Source organism: Dryobates pubescens, chromosome 7 (genome assembly GCF_014839835.1).
Source record: "Dryobates pubescens isolate bDryPub1 chromosome 7, bDryPub1.pri, whole genome shotgun sequence".
Classification (NCBI taxonomy): domain Eukaryota; kingdom Metazoa; phylum Chordata; class Aves; order Piciformes; family Picidae; genus Dryobates; species Dryobates pubescens.
In genome coordinates, this window is record NC_071618.1 from 17,502,076 (window position 1) to 17,523,710 (window position 21,635).

Here is a 21,635-nt window from a genome sequence, read left to right on the forward strand (position 1 = left end):
CAGCAAAGCATCCATGCCGCCTGCTACACGGTGGCTGCCTGAACAGGGTGCCGAGGCTGTAGGCAGCAGTAGCTGCAAGATGGTCTGCTCATAGCTGTGTTGTATATGGGAATGAATGGTAACTAGAGTTGCTACTGCTGTTTTTATTTTGGCTAGTTGGCAGAAGCCTCGCTATTCTTTAGCTTTTGAATTAGGATGATGTAAGAGACCAAAGAACTATGCTAAATACTCCACTCTACGGTTTATCAGAAAAGGCTGTCGATCTTGAGAGAGTCACCCAGAGTCACAGCTCACAGGATGTTAGGGGTTGGAAGGGACTCACACAGGATTATGAACAAATTCACAGGTAGTCAACAAGTTCATGGGCTGAAGAAGTGAATTCATTCCTAATCCTCCATGACTCCGGGTGACTATTTTTCTGTAGACAGATAACGCTCTATCTGTGGGAAGGCAACTACTTTGTGTGTGCATCCATGAAGGCTGTCTAATACATGCCTATGGCCACACACAGCCCTAGTTTCCAGGCTGCCTGTCCATATGCTTAAGCTGTCAGACCCTGTATGACCCTGGCTTTTTTTTTATGAAGCAAGAAGAGCAAGAGTGTTTGCATGAGTGTATCAGAAATGTAGAAGCTCAGGTGCTAGTTGTTATACCATGCTGAAAATATGCACTGCCTGAGCCTTAGCCCTCCAAGATACTAGGTCTGTCACAGTGGTTAACTACTCCTTTTCTGTGAAGTTATTCCCTGGGTCTCATGCTGACTTTTGAAAATATAGACCTGATAATATGTACAGGGTCAAATTCAAAGAACCTTGACAATAGTGAAAGTCTTCATGCCACCACCAGTCACTGAGACAAAAGCAGTCCTTACCCTAGTCCAGAGGTCTCACCTCCTATACCCAAGGGCACCTTTAATTAGTTTGTGCCACATCACCTAGCCTTAAACTGAATCCTGTTTCATACAGTCTTGTCAGAGCACTGCTTAATTTTGTTCATCCCACACTTCCAGCTGTCTCATGTGTGAGCACTCACCATCAGCTTCGTTCCTCTGTTGTTGACTGCTGTGTTGACTGTTGTTGACTGCAGGGCTGTGCACTGAAGATGGAGTTCCTCAGGAGATTAATGATGTGCTGAACAAAGAGTTGTAGTTGATACCCTCTTGAACTCTGACACCTGACACTGGACACCTCCATCTGTAAGAGTCAAGGGTTGAGCAAATAAGCAAATTCTGGACAAATACTGATTTCCCTCAGAATACCTGGGAGTTATAATACCTCTTTGATGTATTTGTCCTGGGTAGCTTTGCTTTTAGTGCTTTTCACATAAATGCTGGAGAAAATGATATTTTTATGGTTCTATAATTCTTAGAGAAAGTATTTTGAACTCTGCTTGTCTGTGCCTCTGGCCTATTTCTCTTAGAGGTGGGAGGAGAAGAAGGTAATTAAAGTATTTGTTTAACAGTTTGTTGCAACTGTAGTTGACAGTACAGACAAAAACACCAGTTCCCGTTTACCTTTCAGCAAGGGCTCCCTGCATGTCAACTGTCCTGACTGAGGACATGCATTAAAGTAGTTATTAATACCCCAAGACACAGAGGCTCAGGACTTCAGCCCTGTTCAAGTGGCATCATGTGGTTTTGCTCTCTCACCACCCCCAGCTGGCCCACCCTGTTCATCAGCCTGCTGCCCTTTTGTGACATGAACCCCGCGGTTGGGAAGGCGCTAGGTATTGTTAGTACTGCTCCCTACAGTAGATTGGCAGCCAGGAGTGGTGGGGAATGACAGGTCCCATAATGCACCCTCATCGTGAAGATGGAGAGCGTCACCTCTGTAACGTTCCCAGCTTTCATTAGCCTGAATGCAATTGTGCTAGGTTTAATTTTTGGAGTGTTTGCAGTTTTTCCAGCAAATAGCTGTTTGAACACAGTGTCCCCATTATATCGCCACAGTCAAAGAGAGGAAAGATAAAGGCATTGTGCAAAGTTTCTGTGGCTTTGCAGACAAGGATTTATGTACTGGAGAACTCTCCTCTGGCAGTCAATTTGCCTTTGTCTTTCAAAGTAGTGCAAGTATCAAGGGAGTATGCCCAAGAGTTTTATTTGCTATTTAGCAGATTACTGAAGTACTGGACATCTTTAGATCTGTTGTGAAAAAAAATGCTTTTAAAATGATTTTATAAATTTCTGCTGAGGCTGAGGGGAGTGAAGCCCTTGAAATGCTACCCTTTGAACTGCTAGAGGGCTGTGTGACTGAGGGAAGGACTTGAGGCTGTACAGTTTCATGAGTTTAAAATGAGATCTCTCATAAGGGTCTGTCTAGCAGAGAGAAGAAGGAAAACTACATCTGTCACTATCTGCTTTAAAGGGGTAACAGCTCTCTCTGGAACATTATAGTCCCTGGTTAGCATATATAAGGATAAACTGAGCCTTTAAAAAATCAATATTTTCTAAACAGAAAGGGTGATATTAATTTATCGCTCCACATGGTTTACTGCTCAGCTTTCAATATTCAAGAAGTATTACAGCTGATGGTATCAGTCCTGGCTAAAAGTTTCCCCCTCAGTCCTTCCCTAATACTTGATTCTGAGTGACACAGCTAAAATTGTAGTGAAGGCAGAGCCTGTAAGACCAGTCTTTATTGTCTGAAAGCAGAACTGAATGGTATTCATCTAACACTTCTGAAAGTGGGTGAGAGCTGCGGGGAAAGCTGCTTACAAAAACATGTAATTTAGCATTAAAATCAACTGTGCATTGGAGAGCCAGCATTATAAATACTTTGGCCACTATAAATGATCCTGGGATTTGTGGGACAGTTAGCTTTGCTAACATGATAATTAACTGAAATAAGTCATGAAATAAAGTGATTCACATCATGTGGCAGAAAGAAATAAGAATAGAACCTGTCAGAGAGAAAGGGGTCTTTACACTAGAATAAAATATGACCCACTGATTTAGGGTTATCAGTAGGGACCAGTAAATATGCTGGAATGTTTAACTAGCTTGAAACCCTACCAGTGCCTGAAGCCAACATTTACAAAGTTCCAAAAAAACCCCAACAAACCTACCTGAATGCCTGGCACCTATAAAGTTCTTGTAATTTCTGATTCCAGGTAAAATATTATGTGAAAAGCAAATTCTGTAGCTAGCCTTGATAAATCCAAAAGCTGTGAAGTATCTCCTAAAAAAGTGCTTATCTCCCATGGAAGGTGGGAGACTAACCTGCTATGTTTTCATTGCCTCACTTTAGGAGAAGTTTCCTATCTTATTCTTTCACAGATATAGGTGGTGTCTATGTTTGTTTCTGAAGGGCTGTTTTCTGGCCAGGCTGCTTAGCTAGCCTCAGGCCCCAATACACAGTCCAGAATAGGACCCCATTTAAGATACATTTTTAAACATTTTTCTTTGGCAAAGTGGGTTCTCCTTAATGTAACATAAGCCCTTCTCCTCTTAGCATAAGGAACAGTCTAATTTCCTACTCTAGAATAGAACAATGGGAGGTTTGCTATACCTTTTTGATACACCACCAGCTCCATTTCAGCCAGACGTGAAGGAGCCACCATAAAGAAGTGCCAGGGGCCAGATTTGTGCTGGTGACACCATTATTTCAGCACCATTTCACATGGTGCTGATGGTTGTTTCTGTTGGTCTGAGTGATCCTTTTTCGTGAACAGGAGGACATAGATCCTGTCTGCTGCCATCATTTCCCTATGCTCCTGGAGAAGCTCTACAATGGCACCTGGAGTCTTTTCAACTGGATCAGTACAACAGTCACAGAACCAGTCTACAGACACTTGCGAAACATGAGCAGAAGGTCTAAGAGAGAGAAAGAAAAAACCCAAGCCTTCTGTTTAAGATGCTGGTCTGAGTCTCAGGAGGTATGGGAGATACATTCCTGCCTGGGTGACAGATCTTCATTTCTGAATTAACCTCAGCATTACATCATCTCTCTGTAGGTCTTTCTCTGTCCTCTGCTCATGTTGTCCCTTTTTTCTCTCTATTTAGTATGCATATGCCATGGGGCACTGATTAAGTATCTCACTGTGGTTGTGCAGGATTTGGTGCTGTGGTAGATCAGTCTGGAGTGATCTGGGAGTACCCAATCATAACAGCTAATAAAAACAACTTTGATAGCTTATTTGGCATGTGATTTTGAAGAGACAGACCTATAATAGATATTCTTAAAATAGCTCATCTCCTTCTTTCTAAATGCTGCAATATCACTGGTAACAACTCTTTCCTTCCAGAGCACACCCTCAGTTCTCCTCAGCACTTCATTCTCAGGATATTTTTGTAGAAACAGAAATAACTTGTCACTGCTATGAAAGAAGATGTAATAATTGCCCCATTTTTATGTATTTTAGACCCAAAATTTTAATTCTTATAAGGGCTGAGCTTCTTCTGTGGTGTGAGGTAACTAATACTGTAGGCTTCTCCTCTCACCTGGGCTTTGGCTGCCCATGTTTCTGCCTGGAAAATGTGGTGCTTTGGCAAAATGAAACTATTTATAGAATAGATATGTTTATAAAGACCTTGATTTGTATATGATGCTAAACCTGCATTTCACTTTCCAAAGCTTCAAAATAAAAATTACTACATTTTGAGTTTGAAATTATTTTAAAAGGGTTAAAAACTGTTTGGCTTAGGCTATAATGCAAGGAAAGACATTTCAGGGAACTTACATATATATGTGCGTGTGTGTGTCTGTGTCTGTGTGCGTGTGTGTGTGTATCCATACACACATGCATGCAGGCATGAATATATAAAAGCCACTTTCTGTGATGGGTTCAGAAATGCAAGAAAAATCTCACAGAGAGAGAGGTTTTTTTATTCTTTCTGGAACAACCTTAAAGCAGTCTTGATTTCCTTTGCTGTTCAGAAACAATATCAAACAAGAGATTCAAGAAAATCTGTAATAAACTTCAGCTATTGACCTGCCTCCTCTCTGGGCCTGACCCAGGCTGTACGCATCTTACGCTATTCAAGCATTTTAAGACCTTATACCCTGGTGTAGCTAAATTGATATTCCCTGTATCAGGCCCTGAAGTGAGCAGAGTACAAGGCTTGTGGTTAACTTCCAGCATGTATGCAAATCCTTTGTTGAATAAGGCTTTGCCCAAGCATGTGCATTTCTGAACCAAGGGCTCGACTTCATTTGTTTAGTGGACCTTTAGATAAAAGCAGCACAAACAACAGAGACGTTTTTTCTGTTTCCCCAAGACATAAAAACAAGCAGTTTGCTAAGTATGGAAGCAGGGCATTTGTGACTTGCTCTTTGTGATAAACACTTGTGAATCCTCACAGTTTGTTGTCATTTGGACTTTGTTGCTTTTTTTTTTTCCCTTTACATGTTACCATTTGTTATTTGGTTTATGTTTCAGCCTTAGCTCTCTGGAATATATCTATACTGTCCTCTTAGCTATCTGGTGTACCACAGCCAGAGTCTGGACTATGTTCCCCAACAGAGAGTTCTGGTGCTGCTCAAGTGCAAAGAGCAGGTACTGACAACGTGCTCTGAAATTAGTCATTACATTAGTGACTCTCCTAGTTGGTAACAACAAAGGGTCTAACCTCCAAAGCCCTTGGTGGGTCTGCAGACTAACGGAACCAGGAGCACAGCTGGATGTGGAATCCTTTGGAGGTTAATTTTGCAAGGGCTAGGCCACAGCAATACAAGACCGGATGCAGAGCATGTCTAGTCATAAAGTGACGCTCCCTTCTCTGCTCTTCTGTGAACAGGAGTCTGCTTTTTTTTTGCTCCCACATATCCAAAACCATGCTTGGCAAAGGCATAACAAGCCAGACTTCTTTGTATATGGAAATTCACCATCCTGTTCTCCATGCACAGGAGGAAGTCAGAGGAAGTATCAATCTGCTCCTCAAAATTAGTAGGCTCTGATAAGGCATATGGAAAATAAAGAAGAGCTGATTAGTGGTAGCCAACGTGGCTTCGCCAGGGGGCAAATCATATGTGACAAATTTGGTGGCCTTTCAGAAGAAGTGTGACCAGCAAGTTAGTTAAGGGAGGTGATTCTACCCCTCTACTCTGCTCTTGTGAGAACCAACCTGAAATAGTGTATACAATGCTGGGGCCACGAACACCATAAGGACATTGAATTGTTGGAGTGAGTCTAGAGGAAGGCCGGAAAGATGATCAGAGAGATGGAGAAAGTCCTGTATGCAGACAGGCTGCAAGAGTTGGGGCTGTTCAGCCTGAAGAAGGCTCTGGGGAGACCTTATAGCAGCTGCCCAGAACCTAAAGGGGAGACCTACAAGAAAGCCAGGGAAGCAGTTTTTACAAGGGCTTGTAGTGATGATGAAGGGTTATGGCTTTGAACTGGAAGAGGGGTCATTTATAGTGGAGATTAGGAAGAAATTCTTTACAGTGATGGGTGGTGAGACACTGGAACAGGTTGCCCAGGGAGGTGGTGGAAGCCCCATCCCAGGATGTTTCTAGGGCCAGGCTGGATGTGGCTCTGGGCAACTTGATCTTGTGGAGGGTGTCCCTGCAGGTTGGAACTAGATGATCCTTGGAGTCCCTTCCAAAACAGACCATTCTATGATTCCATGTTACCTCTTGAGCTTGCCTTCCTCAAAAGGAAAAATATGCGGTGCTTGTTGAAGGAGCAGCTAGATTTGGAGGGCCATATGCTGGTTTTGGCTCACTGAAGAAAGCCAACATCTGGTTTGGCTGGGTTTCAAATTTAAAATTTCTTAGATGGAGCCAAATACTTAAATAATATTAATAATTTTATTTCCTGAATATTACCTATGATATATATGGTGAAATGGCTGCTGTACCTGCAATAAAGGGCTTTTAGGACTTGTGAACTGCTCAGTCTTCTCTGTCAGCATTTACACAGTCATGCAAGCCAACTTCACCTCATGGCACATGATTTCAGCTGTGCATTGACTGCTTAATTAAAAGTACTGCTTTTAAAAGAGCAATAGGTTTGGGGTTGCTGGGGTTTTTTAGTAACTGCTATAGTAATCTCCATACTAAAATGCTGAGTGCTAAGAAGTAATAAAAATTTATTAAATGCATGCAAACTCCATAAAATATTAGTTAAAAATTCACGTCTCTGCATGTCATTTTGTATCAGGACACATGCAAACCCTGTTCAGAGGTATTTGGTGAGGGGTAGAAAACACCTTAACATACATTGTGGAGGCAATACTCAATGCCAATTTCCACTAATTACCTGGCATTCTCTTTTTTTTAAGTGGGTGGGAGCTTTGTGGAAACCTTTACAGGCTTATTTCATGTTAGCGAACACTCTTAAGTTTCAAGCTGCCTGAATATCTCTGAAGGGTGTGGTGCATGTGTAATGTTTGGAAGGTAAATAGAAGACCCAGTGGGATCTGGGTATTTATCTCACAGAGGGCATCTCAGGCAATGATCTCTTCCAAAACACCTTCAAGATCTCCTTTCACTCTGCAATGCCAGAACAGTGTGGTTAGCCTAAGTGATCCTGGTAAGGGGAGCAAATCACAGAGCTGTTTGGCCCAGAACAAAGAAGTTTTGTGATTTTGCAATTTACAAATGAGAAACTGAGATGCACACAGGTCAGGGCACAGCTATTTAAATATGGATTTTTAAAATAAAAATTCAGTGGTTAGGTTGACTACTCTCAGACCTCTCCAAATCACCTGTGGTGCTGACATGATGACAGGCCTTTCGCCTCCTGGAGATCATCCTAAGCACAGGACCATTGATGGCAGCAAAAAGAGACAAAGAAGGGAAATCTCTACCAGGTTTGCTCCCAGAGAGGATTGTCTTGGGTGAAACCAAGCTTCAGAAGTAACATCCACACCTTGAGTACTGTGTCCAGTTCTGGGCCCCTCAGTTTAGGAAGGTTGTTGACTTGCTGGAACATGTCCAGAGAAGGGCAACAACGTTACTGAGGGGTTTGGAACACAAGCCCTATGAGGAGAGGCTGAGGGAGCTGGGGTTGCTTAGCCTGGAGAAGAGGAGGCTCAGGGGAGACCTTCTTGCTCTCTACAACTACCTGAAGGGAGGTTGTAGCCAGGCAGGGTCTGGTCTCTTCTCCCAGGCAACCAATACCAGAACAAGAGGATACAGTCTCAGGCTGCTCCAGGGGAGGTTTAGGCTGGAGGTTAGGAAGAAATTCTACAGAGAGAGTGATTGCCCATTGGAATGGGTTGCCTGGGAAGGTGGTGGAGTCACCATCATTGGAGGTATTTAGGAGACTTGATAGGGTGCTTGGTGCCATGGTTTAGTTGATTAGGTGGTGTTGGATAATAGGTTGGACACAATGAATACATACATACATAGAATAAACCAGGTTGGAAGAGACTTTCAAGAGCATCGCGTCCAACCCATCAACCAATCCAACACCACCTAAACAACTAACCCACGGCACCAAGCACCCCATCAAATCTCCTCCTGAAAACCTCCAGTGATGGCGACTCCACCACCTCCCCAGGCAGCCCATTCCAATGTGCAATCACTCTTTCTGTATAGAACTTTTTCCTAACATTCAACCTAAACCTCCCCTGGCGCAGCCTGAGACTGTGTCCTCTTGGTCTGGTACTGGCTGCCTGGGAGAAGAGACCAACATCTGTCTGTCTACAACCTCCCTTCAGGTAGTTGTAGAGAGTAATAAGGTCATTCCTGAGTCTCCTCTTCTCCAGGCTAAGCAACCCCAGCTGCCTCAGCCTCTCCTCACAGGGCTTGTGTTCCAAACCCCTCACCAACTTCGTTGCTCTTCTCTGGACTCGTTCCAGCAAGTCAACATCCTTCCTAAACTGAGGGGCCCAGAACTGGACACAGTACTCGAGGTGTGAGTGTAGAAGTAGCTAGTAGTTTAGCAAAATAGTGCTGTGCTTGCAGCATGTAACTAAAACAAGGTACTGGTAGCTATAAACACAGAGAATTATCTTGGAATAACAGGATGCACACGTCAATCAACAACCTTATGTGATATTAGTAGTTTAACCAATAATGTATAACAGTAGGATGTGTGGACACCTGTGTGGAACCAATGAATTTATGTCAACTATGCTCTGTGAGTCTATATAAGCTGTAGATGTTCCTTAATAAACTGACCAATACTTAGATCATACTGGTCATCCCTATTGATTCCGTACTCTGTCGTCAACATGAGGAAATGCTCAAACTAGGATACCTGGATATGTGTGAAGACAGCCAAGCTCAACCTGCCTTGGCTTTGCAGCTTTGGGAGTAGTGTGGATGCGAGCAGAAGGATTCACAGACTCTCCTGCATGAAGGCAGCATGGTGCTTTAACTAAGCTGCTGAGACTGGCTGGTCCGGAATCTCCCATACTAACTGGGAGCTACATGGGGCTCCCCATGGCACATACTGGGGTGGGATTCAGATGAAACCATTGGTATTACTGTTGCTACACTGCAAATGTGATTCAAACATTTTAGAAAAAAAAATGTATTTTCAGTTCTCATTTAGCCTCTGTTTTCCCCTTTCATATGTATTTATTTCTCTCTGAAGGACAGGAAACTTGCATCAATCCTGAAGCAAAATACCAGACTCAGACCTGCAGGCCAGAGCAGATGCTGGCTACTCGTAGAGCAGTTCTGTCTGCATACATTTAATATTATGTCCTCACATTTTTACGATCGGTTTTTACACTTGTCAGCAGATTATTTATTTCCGAAATGTTTTCCTGGATTGGACCTGACAGTTGTGGCACAGTGCGTGAAATCTACTTTGGAAGCATCGGATGCGCAAGCCATGTGACCCACAAGTTAGCCTCATGGGGTGACAGAAGAATAAATATGCCCAAAATGCAGGTCTTTCACATTACATATCTGTAGAAAGCATGTTTTTATCAATGAGTCTGCTTTGTGCCTGGATGGCTTAGAAATTTTCTATTTCATCTCAGTGCCCAATGGTGACCCCAGTGTTTTCAAGAAGAACAGAACAAATAGCTGATAGAAAAAGGAGTTAAAGTAGCCTTAGTGAACAAATAAATTGGCAAGTGTATCTAATAATTGCATGGGTTCAGCATTTTTCTGCGATAAATGAGTAAACTTTAAATGTATCTCTGAGATGTACTATCACAGGCATTGCCACGGGCAAGTTTTATCCAATGATGAAACAGCAAGGCCTTGTGAGATAAAGATGATAGAAGGGGTACTATCAGGTGGCAGCTGGGTAATTACAACTCTCTATTTGGGCTCTGTAGTGATGCTGCATGTGATAAGTGGAGAATAATGAAGAAAAAGGAGTAGTGATAATACAGGAGCTAAATGGTAGAAAATAGCCTATCATAGCCCACAGCCCTCTGAGTGCCTATGGGGACTTTGAACTATCTTCTTCAGTTTTCAACCACAGAAAAAATACTCTCTCTTTCTTCTTCCTTTGCTAAATTTATGTCTGGTGGGACAAAAGGGAAAACTGAAAGGAAATCAAGGGTATGTGAAGAGAATATGACCTTTGCAAATAACACTGAAGGTCACTGTGTAATTATTCTAAAATAAAAGTATCCTGTAATCTTGTCTGTACCCACAAAAGATGTAAGACCATTTTTTAATGTGAAACTGAACAATTTTGTGGGGGATCATGGTTTATAAAAGGTCAGCTAAAGTATTTCTAATTATATCTAGTCTTTGCTCAGAACACAAATGTCATTTGTTATGATAGAGTCAAACTCTGATTAATCCAAAAGACTGTCAAAAGACAAGCTCATCACATGTAAACAAAAATTTTATTTCCTGAGTGAAGACTGGATTTTGTAGCTTTAAGGGAAAAAAAGAAAGAAAGAAGCAAACAAAAACTACCCACAAGAGGGAAAGATACCTTGGAACTGGCCAATGAAACTTTAATCCCAGTTTGGTCCTTTTTATTTTTTCCCAGCAGATGGTAATACCTGCTGTGAACTCCTGTTGAGCTTGGCACCGTTTGACAGCTATCTGTTTGACTCTCTTGCTAATTTTTTTTTACTCCCCTGGGTAAGATAACAGTTTCCTGGTACATCTTTCACTTGGGAGTCTGACACCTGAATGCCAGTTACACTGGATGTGATATAACACCAGTGCATGCATGCATACATTCATACCTGAGGGAACTGCACATAAAATATCCTCTGCTGAAAGATAAAACACAAATCAGCTTACTTCCTTTGAGATATATATATATATATATATATATATATACACACTTAGCTAAACAGAACAATAAGAAGCGTACTGTGCGTTGTTCACCTGTGTTCAGGTCTTCTTTCTGCTTTGGACACTGACTGCATTACCAAAGACCTGAGGTAATGGGGCCTGTCACGTTGCAAAAGGTGAGGTTGCATCAACAGATTGCCAGGATACAGAGTGAGTCTCTTAGGAACAGAAAGATTCAAAATGAGACATCTCTCAGTATAAAAAATGGTGATGCTTATTGACCTAGAGGCTGCTGAAGCCAGTAGTGAAACCAAGGAAATTTTATTTAGTGCCTAGATCTGAGAGGCTTGTAGCTTTTGGTAAAACTGAGAGAGTCCTACTCAATTTTAGGGGAAAAAAATGAACTGAACTCTTGTCATCATGACATGAGCCTCACCAGAAGTATGGCAAAAGCATTTATGCATTACAGAAATTATCAGAATGGTTGTTTATTGACTGAATAGCCACAACTGAATAAACAAGGAAATCCACATGCATATTATATATATATATATATATAAATTTAGAAGTATGTAACTGATTGTGATGATTTGTTTACATGATTAAATTATAATATCCGTTTTGAATTTTAAAAAAACTCAAATTATTTCTATGTTTGGCAAGGCTCTGACATAACTCACACCAAGTCCAACCCCTTCCTCTGATTTTCTTGGTAAAAAAGTAGATATATATCACAAATCAGAAGTTCACAGTAGACAGAATTATTAGGCCATCTCGGTCAGCAAGTGTAGTTTCTCATTATTGACTGACTCCTGCTCCCCTGGAGTAATGGAGTTTTGTCATTGACCTACAACATCTGATTTATGTACAGGCCACTTAGTGCTTTGGCCATGCAAACAAAATACAGCTCTGACCACATGGCTCTGCAGTGGTACCCAAATGGTAAGTTTCCCTGGGACATGATTCATTTCATCTACCATTAAACACCTAAAAATTAGACATTTAAGTCTGAGTAAGTCACCCTGTTTCTTTTTTCAGTCAGTGGAAAGAAACTGGAGCCTTCAGAAAATTATGCGACCTGTATCAGACGTGCACCTTAAGGAGGGATCAATCACCCTCTGGAAATAGCTATTTCTCCTGACTGACTACAAAGGGAGCCCGGGGTGACTGGCTTAGACGTTTAACTTTTAGATGACTGAAGACAGGCAAAATGAATTGCATCCTGACTTTAAAGGAGATTTGTGTCCAGTGATATCAGGATAGGTCTCTATATTTGGACATTTCTTCCATTTTAAATCACGTTAAGTGCTTCCCAAACCACAGTGATGAATAACCTTATTGTCACTCATTTCAGTAAGCCTGGCTTGCGTTTCACTCACCTTTAGCTATACAAAGCTTACACAGAGCTTTTCAGGTGGCCCTGATGACTTAAGTTTTTCCCTGCTTCTTCTCCTAAACCCCATCCTCCACTGATCATTTGTGTGGTCAGACAGCAAAGCAGACCAGGCCACTGACCTGGCTGAAAATTTAGTAGGAGGAAAAAAAAGTTGTTCTCTGTTCTAGAAAAAATGATCATACAAACAATTACGTTGGAAAAATGGAAGAAATATCAGAAAAGTTGTACTGGGGCTAGAGACTGCTTCCAGGGCAGTCTCCATTATATGTTTTTCCTTTCTGTTGTTCATTTTCCTTAACTAAACTAAAATCCTTATCAAAGCATCATCATCTTGCCTGGATCCTTGTAATTTTCTACTCATTGCCCACACTGCTCTTCATTTCTTGCCTAACCAACAAAAGCAATCTCTTATGGTGGTTTCCCTCACCCTAATTCCTCTTATGAAAGTATCAAAGGCTGTCCTGTGTCTCAGACAGATATTTGCTGATGGTCCACCATTTACCAAAATTGAAGATCCACAAATTTTTCCTCAGTTGTGATGGTGGTATAATGACAGCCCCCTGCACTCACTGTGGCTATTTTGATCTGCTCTCCTATTGCCCTTTGATGGCCAGATCAAGTTCATAGTTCATAAAAAGATACATCAGCAAAACTGAAGGAACAAACAGTGGTTGAGAAGGAAGAGGGGAGCTGAAACTCATTAAATTAATACACTGTGGAAAATAGACTGCCTTTGAAAAACAAAGGAAGAACTGCCCCATAGACTGAAGCTTGTATTGATTAGGGAAATTATTTCATTTTGGATAACCAGTTTCAAGGTTTAACGTCAAACTGAGATTGCCTGCTAAAATGGCATGCAGAGCAAAACTTGGCATTTTCTTAATCTGGCAAGAAATAAGTATTTTAGTTCAAATCAAGACAGCACTTTCAAAGTGGATTGCCTTACTGTCCTCTCTTGAGCTTTGTTTTACTTGCTTCACGTCGCACTTTGGCATGTATCAGCTGTATTCTTGTGTGGCAGACCTAACCCAGACAATGTGCTCCAGAAGAGCACTTTACAGTGTCCCCACTGCTTAGAGGCATTCAATCCCAGGCCTGTGCTGCAGCTAGTACATATTGACTCTTTCTGCCTCAGCACCAACTGTTTTACCTCACCAGCCTGCTCCTACTGGTTCAAATAATTTTGACAATGGAGGTGTATCTTTTGTGTTACCCATTGCAATCAAAATCATTTCTCTCTATTTCATGTTTTCCCTTATCCCAACACCTTGAAACAAAAAATCAGAAACCAATTGTCACTTCTGCAAAACTAAACTATATTCAGAACCAGCCTTGCAGATGACCAAGACCTACCAACAAAATTTAGCTTTGTCATCTGAATATGATCCCTCTCAAAAATTAGTTTTCCCCTGGCAGTCTCACATTTCACTCTTACTCACTGTTTTCTAGCACCTTAGTCTATAAAATTTATATCCATTATACAGCACTTTTACACCCACATATAGCAGTTTATAGATATGAAGTCCTACACCTGTACACTTGCTCTGTACTGCTTCCCAATTTCTTCTTTTCTTACTACTCTCCTTTTACTTCCTGAAATTGCAAAGCCTATACCAGGGAAATGAAGTCAAAAATTTTCATAATTTTCATAAAGGCAAAGAATAATCTGTTCTCCATGTCCCTGGCAGATAGGACAAAAAATTGATGAGGTTGAATTTCTGCAAAGGGGATTTAGGATAGTCATTAGGAAAAACTTTCTAGTGAAGCCTTGGAATAGATTGCCTAGGGGGACCCTAGAATCTTTATTACTGGCGTTTTTTTCAAGAACAGGTTAGACAAGTGTCTGTCAGGAATGTCACAGGTCTATACCTATCTTGCCTTGAGGGGGTGGAAGGAGTAGATGACCTCTCAATGTCCCTTCCAGCCTCTTTTTTCCTGTGATCTTCCAAGGTATTCCAGATACCTTATTTATCTCTATCAGTGCATCTCAGCATTTCTAATACAGTGTTCATCCAGGATTGAGATTTGAAAATGCATAATCCTCTAAGATCACTCAGAAATATGTCTTCCTTACCCATTGGTGCTTATCACTAGTGCAGACACTGGTGATCAACTATTGACTGGCTGGAATGCTGTCTACCATATTTTACTCTATTCCCAATTCCAGCAAATTGGGAATTACAGCGTCATCTGTATTTATAAACCTGACTTGCCATCGAACCTAGATTTCAAAAGTTAATCAAAATGAAAAACCTACTGACAACACCATTAAGATCAGATAGCTTATTCATACCACCAATTTTTGAAACCTTCCTTTTGGTCAACAGAAATCAGGCAGTGGTTCTCTAGAACCAACAGGCTTCAAAGATCAAGCCATGTTTTCCTATTAAATGCTTTATACTGGGTGACTTTATGATTCTGCGCCCAAGAAAATCACATTAACATTGCACTGTGTGTTCATTGAAAACACAAGTCCCTGAAACATGGTGGGGGAAAACCAGAATGTGATTGGTTTTGTATACTGACCACTTTGTTGTGATGCAGTGGACTTCTCTTACCTATTTCTGCGTGTTGAGGCAACAGGCTATTTCCTTCCTATTTCTGTCTCCTTCCCATTTCCTCCCTGGCTACCATTCCTTGCTTGACTGCTAGATCTTGCCTTCAGTAACAAGAGTTCAAGCCCATGAACTCAACAGCAGTCTGGTTTAGGAGGCTAGGAAATCAGCCCAAAGCCACTTGTTGAGAATGAAGCTCTCCACTAGAAATACAGAGGTATGTGGCAATAAAGAGCTTCTGTCCTACACAGCAGTAACTGAGCAGTTAACCAAAAGACACAATCCTCATTTTGTGTCCAGCTCTGACATTGGACTGAATTCAAGGGTTTCTCTCAAGTCAAAACTTCTGGTTATGCTACGTGATAGGATAGGACTCAATGAGGAGAGCTGCTCTCCACATCTCTGAGAGATATCTCCTATCTTGTTTGAAAGCTGATATACCCTCCAACTCTGCTGAAGCTATTTTAGTTAAGCTACAACAACTCAATTGGCTAAATCCTTACTAGTGATATGTAGCTAGAGATCACCCAGAGCTGATACTGGTACTGTGGATCTTGTCCTTAAATAACTTTAAGATTTTTATTATTTTCTCAGAAATGTCAGTGGAAAACATAATAATAGCAAAGGATGGGCAGGGACTGATTTGTCAGCAATGACATCAATTCAAATGTGCATCAAAACACAGTGGCCTGATGGGGACGAAAGACAGAAAACAGCTCTCCCACAAAAATTCTCATTTTTTGCTGTACAACAGGCAATTATCTCACTTAATCAAATTTTCAATTAAGCTGCCTACAGTGTCAGGAAGCCATAAAATCATTTAATAGACAGCAGTTAGAATGGGCTGGAGAGGAAATATTTATGCTAAACTGATCCTGATGGGATTTCACAAGCTCAGGAAATTCACACATAAAGAACATTATATGAAGGAAATGAATTGGATTTAGAAGGACCACATTTGTAGTTTTTTTTTTCTCTGGATGTGAAATCTTGAGCTGAAATCAGCACTTTATTGGTTGTTTTCACAATGCACACACTTTAAACATTTTAAAATACATAGAGGTTTAATGATTGCTATCTAGAAATTGATTCCCTTTATTATATAAGGATACAAACATAGGAACTTAGAGTTCCCCTCAGAAATGCTGCTCTGTATAAGGAAGGAATAAAAATGTCTGTGCTATCATATGGTAAAGGCTACTTGAATTACCCATATTTTTGAAGCATAGATGTGAAAGCAAATGGACCAACTTTCCAAACACTTGCTTTCAAATTCCTGCCCTGCAGTAGCTGTTCAGTCCATGAATATTTAGAGAGTAATTTGGGTCTCTAAACATAAAACCAATTCAGGTGCCCTGTACGGTACACTGCCCAGCATCCATCTCTTCTGCAGCAGGCTGTGTGCATCCTATAGGTCCTGCCTGCATCTGCCAGTCCCACGCAGATGTCTGGGATACTTCATTTGTTTACAATGGCAGTAGATGCTTACATTCAGGCCCATGAATTGCACCCTCGGTTTGTGTCTGCTTGGGTTTCCTGTCTATAAAATGATACAATAAGCCTTGCTTTCTCCCACCTTCAGCCTGTGCTGACATTTGTGGAGCTGACATGAATGTTCGCTGTTCTGAGAATGCCAAAGACTTTTCCAGTGCAAAAACATGGTGGATTAGGTTGAAGTCTGTGCACAGAACTTGTGAGATCCTTACTGGAAGCAACCATCCGCCTGTCTGGTTTTAGTGGATGTCTAATTTCTTCCCCTAAAGCATCTTTCATAGTTTGACTGGGGGCTACCCGGTCTAGTCCTGCACCCTGTCAATCCGAGTTGATCTTTTGACTAGAGAAGGTGCAAGCCCTTCAGAAGCAGGGCTTTCCCCATCAGGTGTGTGCATAGGGGTGTCTGCAGCAGGCCACAGCCTCAGCTAGAGCCTCTCATCATTCTGTGACAGGACTAAATCATACTGGCTTCCATTCACCAATCATATATTGAAGATATTTATGCATAAAGCACTATTTGCCAATAATAAAAAGTTATTCTCTGCTTGACATCTAAACAAGTAGAAAATTCTACTGAGAGTCTGTTTTCTTGTTCTGTAAAGAATTTCAGCAAGGTATCTTTCATTTCAAAAAGTCATTCTTCTTCTCATTTAAAGGTATTAAGTGATCCTTCATTTTGGTAGCTGCTTTTCAGATGCTTCAGGCTCTCTGATCATCAGAGAACAAGAATCTCACTCACTATCCATCTTTGCAAACAGGATTTGTGAGAGCCCATTATAAATGTCCTGGAAAAGGAAAATATTTCATAGATAATTTAACTGCACCTAATTATTTCAGAAAGTGATTATTTAAGAAAACTCTGCACTTCAGTGATGCACTTACTGATTTAAGATACATTATTCATTTCCTGGTTATTTTATTTTATCATGTTAGCTTTGTATTGAATTTTATTTTTTCACTGCGTGGGACATTTGTTCTCAAACCAAATGCATTAGGTACTCAATTTGACGTGGTTTTACTGAATTTCAGATTGTGTTTTTCCCTCCGTTTACTGCATCTATCCTTTTGATTTAAATACCTCTCTGTGTAGGAGCTGGCCATTAGAAAGGACTATAACCTCACTATACTTGCCACTTCACGCTTTTTTAAACATTTCTCCTGAGAATTTATTTCAATCACTGCAGGATGCTGGCAAGAAAGTTCCTGTGCCTCCAGACCTGATTTCTCACCATGATGCATATTTAACCTTTCTTGAATTGAGGGGGCAAAAGCCAACCTAACCATCATGAAACCACTAGCCTGCTCGGTGATCTCAGTTTAGTGGCCTCCCATCAGTGGGAGTTCAGAAAGAGTTTCAAACCCTCTGCTTCACATTTTCTCATAAAATGAATAAAATACAGCCAACAAACCGCCCAATCCTGGCACATCCCTGGTAATATTGGAGGCTGCTGGGAGGAGTCCCAGATCTTGAGAATGGGCCTGAAGATTATAGACTTCTAGATGACTTTGAACTAAGAAGCAGCAGAACTAAGAATACCTCTGGAAAAAGTAAAACAAGATTAGACATACCAAAGAAAAGATCCCTATTATACAAAGTTTCCATTTGTCAGAGTGACACAGCCATGTTCCTCCTGAAATTGAGATGTCAAGCACAGAAATATCAAGGACTTTCTAAATTATTTTGTTTCTTTTAATGATTTGTCTTTAGAGAAATCCCAGAGGCAAAATTATGAGAAGTCTGAGGTGCTGCAGCAAATGGCATCTGCCACTCATCTCCTGGCAGTAGGTATTGCATAATTTGGGCCTCATCTAAAGTTACGGAAGAATGCGACTCAGAAATACCTACATGTGTTTCAATCATTTCTTTAATTACAAATCAAATAATCTATAACTGTTAGTATTCTCAAGGGGAAAGTTCATTTACCTTCCAATCATTTGTAGATTAATCTTCCAGCTTTGTCATGAACATGTTCCGAGGAATACCTCTACTACTGCTAGCACTAAAAATGCTAAATGTTCACAACATCATTGACAAGTGAAGCTCTCTTATCTGCAGTGAATATATTGCATTAGGCTCATGCACCAGTCTTAACAATATACTGCATGTATGTAATCTGGTTCCTACCAGAGATGGCATCAGATGGTAATCTCTGGTTCCCATCAGATGACAACACGAGTACTGTATCTACAGAGTATCCCAAGTTACATCTTTTCCTCCTGCAAATGTAGTCATAAAAACTGAGCTGTGAACAGGCTCCAGTTGAGATCATTAGGACTAAGATAATATCCAGGACTTTCTCTTGGATGGACAAGGAAGTCTTGAACCATGGATTCTATCTGGTCAATTTGGACACAGCTTGAGCATTCATCCTGCTTTTTACTAAGGACAGAAAGCTCTGCAGGTCTGCAATACATTACCTGCTCTTGTAAACATATATGTAGAGGTTCCTGAGAAAAACCTCCCTATTCATAAATCTTAAGTCATTAAAACATAGCAAGGAATTACTCTATGAGAGGACTTCAGGCACTGGACACCTAAATGCATTTATTTAGTTGACTACTAAGAATTTTTAAAAGATCCTTAGTGTCACCACTGCTTTCACCTGACTTGTGTTGGGATCATGATAAGGCAAGCTAAAGAAGCAGCTGAAATATGAAATTAATACATACAGTTGAATTTGCACTGACAAACAAGCAAAATTTCTCATTCAACTTCAGCACCTGCTGTTGTGAATAAATAGTCCTGAACGTGGAGTTTGTCCAAATTAAGAACATCTGAGTACCTCAGTGTCATTCCCCTTTTTTTCAACAGGAATAAGAACTTCCTTAAGGGGACCAGTCGTATTCTGAAGAGTGGTTGGTCAAAGTTTGTAGGGTGCTGCAAGACTATAGTGCTTACAGAATTGATGACATTTGCAGCATAGAATGTTTATGGAATTTGAAGTGTGTTTGTGCAGCTAATCGGGAGGATAAGAAAGGAAGAGCCCACACAGACATGACCCGCTGATGGCAATTTAGAGATGATGGAGTTCCCTATAATCAAGCATAGCAAATTCTGTGATCCTAAGAAACACACTCTTACAGGAACTGTATGAAAAAGACAAACTTGAGTCCCTAGAATGAGACATTTCAATACATACATATGCATTTAGATTCCACTGCCAAATAGATCATAACATTTGAAGTGCAGTATATTAGAGCCATTACTTCATCACCCAATTAACTGTGTACAGAACCAAATACCTTCTATTTGATGAAAGGATAATTTGTGTTTGACTAATGCATAACTTCTAGCAGAATATCTGGTCTTGATCTGACAATAACTGGAGACAGAAAATCTATTGCATGGTAGTTAGTTTGAATGGTTAATCTCACTGGCTGTTTAAAAAAAAAAAAAAGTATATGACTTCTGTCCTGGATTGACTCAACTTCATATTCTAATAACAGTTTTGTTCTCTACTAAATTCAAGAGCACTTCAGTGCTCAGTGTTTTCTCTCAGGAAAAGGATTTATATACTTCTCAATTTTCTTTCTGATAAGATATTTTTCCTTCCTAGATCTTAATTCACTTAGTGTGGTTTTTTTCAGCATTTTCTCAATCTCTTCAATATTTTTTGAAAAACACCACCAAAACTAACCCCTATAATCTAGCTGTTGTCTTGGCAGAATAACATATGCAAGTGTTATCACCCCTCTAATCTTATTCATTACTTTCATGTTTGTACAGCCAGAACGTATCCCTCATGACATAGCATGGCACTGGGGCAGGTTGTTAAATTCCTAGTTTGCTAAGAGCATGCTTTGTAAGATACTGTTGACTACTCATTTTTCTGTTTTCTTGGCTTATATTGACACAGCTCCTTTTCCTGAGGAAGACTTCTTGTTTCTCTTGGATGCACCATGACGCTACAATGTGTGAGTCTACATGCACACAATGTCCTACTGCCATCCCTCTGATTTCTACCCCAAGAGCTAGGTGGTCCTGGCTGGAGCTGCTCTACATTTCTGCACATAACTGAGCCGATTCTGTGTAAGATCGCGACCCCAAGAGCATTCTCTGCACATCAGACGCCAAGCATAGCTGTTGTGTGCCTAGGTCGCCCAAACATGTAAGTTATAAAGCAGTGAGTTTCAAAAGAAGATGTCCTCTACAAAATAAATCCTTTTACAAAAAGCAGTAAACCCAATATCCAGTCTTGGGAGTCACACTGAGGAGATAGAGGAGGCAAGAGTAAAATGGAATGAATATGGTACTGAATTATCTAAGGTTTACAAGCTGACAAAGAGAAAATGCCTAAAGTAGAAGGTGGCAGCTGAAATCTCTAGTAGGAATAACAAACTATTGATAAGCCCAGACAGAGGAATTATATGAGAAATAGAGATCACTGTTAGCCAAAGGGAGATGTGAGAGATGCTAAAGCGAAGAATTATATTTTTTCTGAGGAGGGGGAACGCAGACAATCAAACACACGAAGACTGTCGACAGTAGAGGCTGGGAACAGAGACAAGTCTGGACATACAGACTGTTCCCACTGTTCTCAGCTTACACCAGTGAATCCGTAGGGAGAGAACATTTAAACCTTCTGCAAATCAGAAAACTCTACATCCACCTCTGAGTTCTATTGCTTATGCAGTAACCTTGCTCTAATATCAGGCCTAAAACCCACAAACCAAAAAACCAGTAGCAGCCATCTCAAGGCATTTTTCATTGAGAAGTTATTTTAATTGGTAGCTGGTGCCAGTCAGAGCTGTATTAACTTCTTACACATTTCTAAACTAAGTCTTAAGGAGAATTTAAGGTAACTAGGAGGGATGCACCAGGGAAATATACCATATTTGGCAACTAAATTTATTTGTCTCAAGTGATCATAGGGGTTACTTAGAGGCTTGTCTAGCCTCTAGGCAGCAAAACAGGTCAGTATTTGACTCTCACTGCTCAGTGTAGGCAAGCATCACTGACAGAGAAAGATGATGAATGCCAAAAATTGCTGTGAAAGTCAGGAGTCCCTGTGATAAGAGAGAGAGAATCTCATTCAACAAAGTAGTAACATCTTAAAAGCTCACAAAAATTTGTGATACTGTTCA